At 38.8% G+C, this 9,232-nt stretch overlaps 1 long non-coding RNA gene across 1 annotated transcript in view; it reads right to left on the bottom strand.

The window, feature by feature from the left end:
* The window catches only part of LOC124186157, a 68,017-nt gene that overhangs the window by 39,500 nt on the left and 19,285 nt on the right, over positions 1 to 9,232 (bottom strand). The window lies entirely within an intron of this gene.

Here is a 9,232-nt window from a genome sequence, read left to right as displayed (position 1 = left end):
TCAATAATAACGAATCTATACACTGATACAAATTTTTAGTTTCGTTTACCGCTCAGTCCTTGACTATTTTCATTTTTTACCACAATCGACAAAATATAGTTCCAGGTAGAAAATCAAACAGTTTTTTTTTAACGATACCTGTTTTATACTGAATTTTTCTGGTTACAGTAACAAATGAAATTTTTCTCAGTGTAAAATTACGTGTATACAGACATTGTACACACATTATAATCGCTTTCGCAGTCGGAATTGCGGGGAAATTATGGAGCCGGATAATCGCAGCTGAGAGTCGATGTAGAGGGGATTCCAGGTGTTAAGTAGCTTGTCGTGTGTGGCAACTAATTAAGGGTAAAGGGTCCGGAGGCGGAATTTCAGGCCAATTTAAAATCGATTCCGTATAGCCTTTGGGGCGTGTGGAAAGGGGATGGAGGAGAACTTTGAAAGCCTCGAGGGCTTTCTTGGCGGCATGGCGCCAGTTGTAACCTGGCCGGGTAATCTCCCGCGTAATCTGTTTAGTTATCCGCCATTCATCAGCCGGCTTGACGTTCCCGATGACTGCCCGCCGATCCGGGACGTTGGTGAAAAAGGGTAGAAGAGGAGAAAAACTCGAAGGAGAGAAAACCGCACTGATTACCTCCGACGCGTTGACGTGTCGAGAGAAGATATCAGGTTTCGAAGTTCGAAGGATGAATTTCGTTCCGAGGATGCAAAACTGCCAATGCGCGGGGCGCTGGATTTTATTTTTTCTCCTTTCGCAAATTTTACGTAATTTTGCGAGTCCACCGATTCGCATGAAATTATGGACGAAAAGTTCAACAAAGATTTGCCAACAACTGTTTTATTACAAAGTCGCGAAACTGTGTTAGATTTCAAAAAAGCTGATGATTATTTCATCATTTTTGAATGAATCTGAAATGTGTGATTAAAAATTGTTTCAACAGTTTTCTTGCGACACTTTTCATCAGCGTGAAAAACGACGCGTCTGTCGGTCTGTCCGATCAATTTCCGCGATGATCTCGACAAAGGCGGAGTGAGAAATCAGAAGCTGTTACAGGACTCGGCGGTCAAAAGAAGAAGTTTTGAAAGTAAAATTAGAGAAGAAAAAAGTTCTGAAAAAGAAAATATTCGTAAAATTTTTTTGAAAAATAAATTTACAAGCTGGGAAAAACATAATCGCTCGTTTATAAAACGTAATTCGGGAGAAAAAGTATATGTTTGTCAGTAAAACGGTGAAAATTGATTTACTTCCGGTAGAACCTGAAGTTCAAATTAAACGGAACGTGGCAATTTTTCATGCCCATTGTTTGATTGTAAAATCCTGTGAGTTTCAAATTTTTTCATCAAGCCGTTTCCGATATCATCGCGAAAGTTTGTCGGACGGACCGACATTATTTTAAAAACCTGTTTTTCATATTCTAGAGTTTGAAAAGCGTTAAGGATTCGTTGAAATTGGAGATAGAAATTTTCGTCCGAAACCAATACTATTCTTGTATCGCCCGAGATGATTAAAAGTAAAAAGATTATCGTCGCGCAGAAGAAAAAATAGTCGAAAGCTAAATTATTCCCGACTAAAAACGTACGTAAGTTCGAGAAAAAGTTCCGGCGTTAAAAATTAAACCGATTATCTCGAATCCCGCTGTTTGCAACAGAAAAACAGAAAAAAAAAGAAAAGAAAATGAAAGAAAAACGAGCGATGAAAACGCAACATTACATGTATAATTGAGACGCCGGTGTAAAATTTAACCGAGTTGAAAGTCTTGGGTTAGTAAAGAGTATAGAAAAACAAGAATAAGATGAATATAAAAAAGAATAATAAAAAGATGCGGTCGATGCAGGTACGAGGCGTTCCCAGAGAGGAAGATTTTCCTCGGAGTGAAATCTTAGTTTCCCTTCATAAATAAACACAACTGCTCGAACATCTGGCGCAGACGTAATTCATCGTGAATTAATTTAAGGGCCTATGCTTTCGCCGCCGCACTAGTACTTTCATTAAGGTTTAGACCCGTGGCGGTGCCTTACGGCGCCATTTGGCGGCTCACTTTATGCTGATTTTATTTCCTTTCTTTCGAGAACTTGGAGAGAGAGAGAGAGGGAGAGATCTCAGCAATTATGCGGTATTATTACTCCCGGTATGAAGGCAACCAGGGGTGAGAAATCGCCGCCCCTCTCACCCCTTTTTTCCCGCCAAAAAGTGTCGCCGAAAATATGGTCGAAAAGCAATTTCGATTTCGCCAATTCGCCAAGTCGGCTCGCCTTTTCCTTTTTCCTCTCCCCTCCTTCTTCCATCTTCACCCTGTTTAGCCGCCAGCCTTACTAGCGAATATTCGCGACTTGCACGCACGTGCTTCTCGCTCTTTGCTGAAACACTTCGCACCACCCGGCGCCCCGTGTGTGACATGAATATTTGTTCCTAATAAAATACGCTTCATCACCCATTGCGGGACGGGTTTTGCCTCTCCGTATATCTCGCATCCGGCAAGCGGGCAAGCTCCTTAAAAAAAAGCTCACTCCTTCCGACTGAATATTTTCTCAAAACTTCAAATTCGTTCAATCTGAACTAACGATAAGCGAGAAAATCCGTTCAAAGTAAGAATCAGAGTTTTTTATTCTTTTCCTTCTGATTTCACGGGGTTCAATTAAAATCGTTTTCTTTCTTTTCGTATTTATAATGCAAGTGATGTGGTTTTTATTCATTCTCTTTTCTCTGCCTCTTCAAAATAAAAGTAGTTCTCAGATTCACGTATCGCTCGATTTTCTCCTACGAAATAATTAACAATTTATTCGGACGCACGACTGACGAATGTTATTGCGTTAATGGACGATCGGAAGCCGACTCGTTTAGGTTAAAATCAGACAAAGAAGATTAATCGGGATATCATATCACATAAAATGCGAGAATTTGTTGTTATATTTCAAACTACTTCCGTCTGACGATGAAAATGAAAAGGTTTACGATACCGCGAGTTTGAAATCGAGCTGATCGACAAAAATTGATCGAAACTGCTCTTCCTCTTTCCTCCTCTTCTCTCTCTGTCTCTCTCGCTCTCTGTTTTATTTCCGGGCGAACCTCGAGGCGGAGTTAACAAGCGTTTAAGCTTCTGGAGACGTTAAAGGTGATAATTAGTGGGATCGGAGGGGCGGCAGGAAGCGACTCGTGCCAGGGACTGAGTTGTTGGTGGCCGGCCGGCCGGTCGGATTTCGCGGAGCAAAGTCGGTCCTTCCCTCGTTTGCCGTCATTAGCCCCGATGTTTACCAAAGTCTCCGGCTTTACTCGCTTCCTGCGCGTATCCTCCGACTGTTGTTGCCTCCGGCATTTGCACTTTCCACACACACACACACACACACGATACTTTCCTACATCCCACCCTAAACACAAAGCGCCGTCCCACTCGTCGAGTCCAGACGAAACAACCCTCGTCGAATTTTCCCGGTAGGTTGGTATATACTATTGTAATCTCGGCTGAATCGATTTTGTCTATTTTCATCCACAGGTGTTCGCTGATTTTCTATTTCCAATAAACCGACGAAAACTACGCCCGTCAAATTCTCTTCACAATAAATTTGTACTTGTATAATTGTTCACGAATTTCGTCAATTTGTTGCCAGTGACTCGATGCTGCTGTTGTTGTTGTTGTCGTCGTTTTTTGTTTTTCTTTTTTCGTTTCTTTTTTCCTAGAAATCTAAAATTTGAACGAGTTTTTTTTTATAATCAAATTTCACGTGCCAATAGACCAGCCATGGAAGCGACAGGAGAAACAAACGATACGTTGATCGTGGACGTGATAAAATCTTAATAGAAAAAAAAATCGTTTCAGTTTTGATTCAAAAAATTAAAAAAAAAATATATATATGTATAGCGAGTCATTGGGAATCTATTATTGAACATTACTGTACATAAAAACAACGTAGTTGTTATTCCTTCTGTGTTCTCGTTTCTTTTGTTTGTTTGTTTTCCTCTCGTTCAATTAAAACGGAAACGTCGATCGTAACGAAAACTAATTTCAGATTTGTAAAGTAAAATTGCAGGTATTTCGTAATCGACGAAAAAATTTCTTCAAAAAGTGAAATAATTTTCCTCGTCGGTATGTACAAATTGTTACAACGTATTCCGATATTCTGTACCGCCTATAACGACGTTAACGAATAAAAGTACGTCGGAATTCGTCATTGAAACATAATTCTACAAATAACCACACACACGTACGAATGTTCGCTATTCCGTTATTATAATACAGCCGTAATTGCAACGATTGTGATTTTTCCTAAAGCCCTGTTTCTTTTTCCCAACGCTTTGCCGTGCCGGTTCGGTTCAGTCAGCCTGCGGTAATAATAAACCGGTGTGGGAGTTTATACCTCGTTCACTGTGTGCCGCAATTATTTTAGTTAATTATAACCCGGCACGACAATAGCAAGTAGACCTCGAGGTCGTGTAATTATTATCGCGTAACAGTTTCGCTGTGTAACAACGATTATAATGATAATATTAATAATAATAACTAACCAACGATTTATCATACCCATCTCGTTAGGTAAGTACGTATGTACTCGATAACCCTTTGAGGCGTGCAAATCAAAGTCTCAAAGCTGATTTATCGTTTTACGCTTTACAAATGTTACAAAAAATTTTCGATACTACAAACAATTTCATCCTCATCGTTCGCTGAAGTTATTAATAAATTTTTTATACACGTTATCAAAGTCATCACGAATCGTACTGAGACTGCGATTTTAAAACAAATCATACGACATTGATTGCAAACGAATATATCGCTTGTATAATGGTAAAACGTTTCTGTTTCGTTTTATTTGCATTGCACGGAGTGACCTTTCTTTTTTCATTTCTTTTTTTTTTTTTTTTATTCACGTTTAAAATTTATCAACCGAATATCCTATCGGAACTTGACGATAATCGTAATTTTCCAACGACCGTTTAACAAAATTGGAAGAGAAAGACGAACGAACAGGGCTCGTATCGTCGCGGGGCGCAAAAAAAAAAAAAAAATGCGCGTTTAACAAACGATTAAAACAAATCCCGTGAGTAAAGTATCGGGTATCGTATAGCGAGTTTAAGCCACGAGCAACAAGTGTTGCTTCTTTATCCTTAGCGCGAATCGCTAAGATAAAAGAAAGGTAGTGCGGGGTAAGAAGAAAAACGAGGAACGAAGCGAAAACAATAAAAAAAAAAAAAAAAAAGCAACGGGGCTGTAAGCAGAGAATCGGAGGGTTGAACGTACCCCGTGTACTTTTCTTCTCACCCCGCGGTGTGTATCCACAAAAGCTTGCGGGAGGAGGGCGGGGGAATGGAAGAAGAGAGCCGAATCAAATTCTCGTGCATGCGGTGTGAAGATCCGACGGAAGGAGGTAAGAAGAAAAACTGGGAACGGTAAAAAACAAAATAAAAAAAAATAAAAGATAAATAAAAAAAAAAAAAAAAAAAGAATAGAAAAGAAGTGAAAAGTAAAAGCGTTGGCTAAAGAAGAAAAAGCTACCCTGCGAAGGGTGGGGGGTGGAGGTAAAAACGAGGATCCTCCTCCGACACGTTTTTATGGATACGCTTTGCACGTCACTCGGCGGTCGTCAGTCGGCCGTGTCAGTCACATATCGCCACCCATCTCGCCTCGCATTAACTGTGAAATGGATCACGTATCTTCCCGATCGTAAAACGTCCGACGCCGCCCGCCGCCATTTTCCACGAGGTTGTACAAACGTCGAGAGGCCGCCGAGCTTTTCCTCCATCCGCGTCCTTCGACAAGGTCATTGTTTACATCTCTCCGTGTTTCTTATACGCCGAAGACACCCTGTTTTATACTTTTCTCGAGCTCGGAACCCTTTCACCGCCGTCAAGTATTTTATCATCGTTATCACTCTCTCTCTCTCTCTCTCTCTCTCAAACTTCGCCTTCGCGTTGTTTTTTTTTTTTTTTTTCAAATTTATTTCGCCTTTTTTCCACCCTCCAAGTTCCCACGATTCGGTATAAAAATGTATGTCGAATTTATTACAGGGGGGGGGGGGAGGAGGATCGCTTTGCTTTTGCCCTGACTGCAGATTTTTATGTAAAATATATATTTGTAGAAAAGATTATCGTATGTAATTAACAATAAGATGAAACAATTACCGGTTAATATCACGTGTTAAAGGTGTAAAATATCACGAAGCGAAATAAACAATTTTATACCAACTGTTATTATTCGTTCAACTTTTGGCGCAATTGTTGTTTTTTTTTTTTTTTTTTTTTTTATCACCTCCCAACACCTTTGGTGGTATGAGAAAAGTATTGGTTTCGATTTTACAGGAAACAGCTCGGTGAAAAAAATAGAAAATTACAAAATTTTACAATCGTACGATGGATGTAAAAAATTGCCGCGTCCCGAAAATTAATTTAAACTTCTGGTTTTACCGGAAACAAAGCAATTTTCAATGTTTCACCGACAAGCATATCGATTTTCCACTTTATTACTGTCTCCGAGTGAAAGACTATCTTTTTTTATATTTCCCGCTTTAGATATTCGTTTAAAAAAAACAAAAATTGATTAATTTTCCGTTGTCGAAATGAAAATAGTCAAGGACCGCGCGTTAACCGGAACTAAAAATGTCTCTCACCGTATTTGACCCGGCAGATAGGCGAAAGTACTTCCGTTTATCGATTTCAACCGATTTCGGCTAGATTCAGGGCAAACTGCATTCGGCCCACGAACCTTGCCCGCACGTGTATGGGTGGTAGACTTGCCCAGAGAACGTGTCCCGACAACGTCCCTCGGGTTCCGGACGGCGGATCCCAATTGCCCGAACTGGAACCGAACAGATGGCACCCGGGAGTCCCTCCCCTCCCCCAGTTCAACATTGTTTAACATTGTTTAGCCTGCAAATATCTGCGCGAGTCTGCGTTGATGTGCAGAAAATAGAAACGAAGCTGGAGAGATAATATCGGGGCAAAAGCGCGGCTGCGTACGTTCTTTGAAAAATAATCCGGGAATAATTTCGACTTGCCGAAATGTTCATCCGGCTTGCAGGAGGATATTCGAAGGGATGAAAAACGGAATCAAGGACAGGGTGAAAAAAATATTGCCAACATTTTTGAGCGCGGATTAAAACGAGACGAAACTTTCGCGTATAACACGACTCGCGATTCCCGAGTCTGATAATCGCTGCTCGAATATAATCTCTGCAGCGGGTGAAAGAATTTTTCTATTTTTTTTTTTAACCATTTTTTATTTCGTTTTCATTGCAGATTTTACAAGTCTGTGCAATTTTTGCAATTTTTTTTTTTTTTTTTTTTTTTTTTCTTACTTCGTAATCCGTTGCATAATAATATGGTTACGATTTGCGTCCGCTTCTCTGTAATTTCTATACCTTTGCCGATTTTTTATAATTAATCTGAAATTCACCAGCGACTTTTGTTTGCACAATTTATTAGCGCAATTTTCGATAATTGCAGAAGCGAGGATGAGTTCTCATCAAATTGAAAAATTCAAACGTACGTACAGCGACAAACTTTAGTTATAGGTACGCGGTTTTATGCGTTCGCAGAGATTATTATTATATATCCGCGCAAATGGTGTGGAATTTTTTTATTTCTTTTCCCCGCATTCAGTTTAACGCACAGGATAATATTCATACCGTAATCATCACACACATGTAATATGTTTCGTTGTCAAACGTTTGGAGAATCAACCAGCGAGATTGGAAAAAAATAAATAAAATAAATAAAAATGTATTCTTGCCGGAATTAATTCTCGATCGTAATTACGACTCGAATTTGTTTTTTTTTTTTTTTGGGATGAATATTATTTCATATCGTGCAATTAAACCTTCTTTATTTTTGTTTCTCTTCGGGTATTCAATGAATTTATGTACATCCAGATGTTGTATCGAAACAAATTGAAAATATCTAACATAACAAAGACGAAGAATGGAAGAAATAAAAAAAAGGAGCAATGATATTTAAAAATTATAAAAAATCAAGAATCGTATTTAGTTAGAAATTTGTAAAGTTTAAAATTGACTGATCAGTTACTCCGATGTCCTGAAAATCATCTCGATATAAAAGCTGTCGATAAAAACCGACTGAAATAGATTTCGGTCGGTTAAACAACAACGCGATTCAAAGTTAAAAAAAAAAAAAAAAAAGGAAATCTTGAAAAATTTCGAAATCAAAGGACGTACTGCAAAATTTCGCGAGACTCGTTGCAGAGATTCTGAATCTGCGATCGCGAGAATCGGTCTCCTCGGGGGTCAGATTATATGTATATATATACATATATACATTCGAACAACGTAAAGAGTAATATTTTTCCATGGTCGAAGGGGACCGTCAATGTAAATATCAGAGATTGGCCAGTATCTGGCAAATATTTGCCCCCAGCCTTCATCGGGGGCGAGATGTATATGTTGTATCGTAAGCACACAAAACGCGTGTGCGAAGCTATAACGAACTATCCGCTGTATGGCGGGGTGGCTCATTTTTTAACTACTTTTTTTTTTGAATATATTTATCTCAAGACGATGATGTTCGAAAAATTTGTGACAAACGTTGAGAGAGAGAAAAAAAAAACATAATAAAATTGTCACAACACCTGGAGGAGGTAGGAAAATATTTAGAGTTCGCTACCAATTATTTAGTTAAACTTTTCGTTTATTTTTATGTGCACTTGTTTAACTAAAAGAGTAGAGTAAATCTCACAAACTGATTTTGCGTTGCAATTACCAAAAAAAAAGGATCGACGATAGCGCAAAATTTTTACGCGTACCTCGTTTTTCGTAATTCCAACAATAATTCAAACAGAATCCCTGCGTGATTTTCTTCTTTTTCTTTATTTTTATTCATTTTTTTTTTTATCTCTCCTTCTTTTCTAGTCTTTTCTTTTTTGGAAGAAATTCTTTACCCTTTTTCGCTTCGCCATTTTCACCTTCACGTATTTATACGTGTCCATTTTCACCCCCGTTTTTCGATTATTCAACATTTCAGAATCTGCACAGGCTTCATCCTCGATGTATTCAAACGTGCATGTATGTATGTATGTACATAGATACACGTATATATATATATATATATATGTAATACACGGATACCTATTCATACGCCTCGGTCAGATTGAGTTTCTGTTTACCTGCAGCACGAATCCCGGATGTAAATCGTCCGGCACGAGCCACTCTGTTATAAATATATACGAACTTGCGATTAAATCGCTGCACGGATCCGCGGATCAACGATTATAATCACTTTTTTCATTTC

The sequence above is a fragment of the Neodiprion fabricii genome, chromosome 7 (assembly GCF_021155785.1).
Source record: "Neodiprion fabricii isolate iyNeoFabr1 chromosome 7, iyNeoFabr1.1, whole genome shotgun sequence".
NCBI classification, from domain to species: Eukaryota; Metazoa; Arthropoda; class Insecta; order Hymenoptera; family Diprionidae; genus Neodiprion; species Neodiprion fabricii.
The sequence above is the reverse complement of the archived record's forward strand: the minus strand, read 5'-3'. Positions and strand labels throughout refer to the sequence as shown.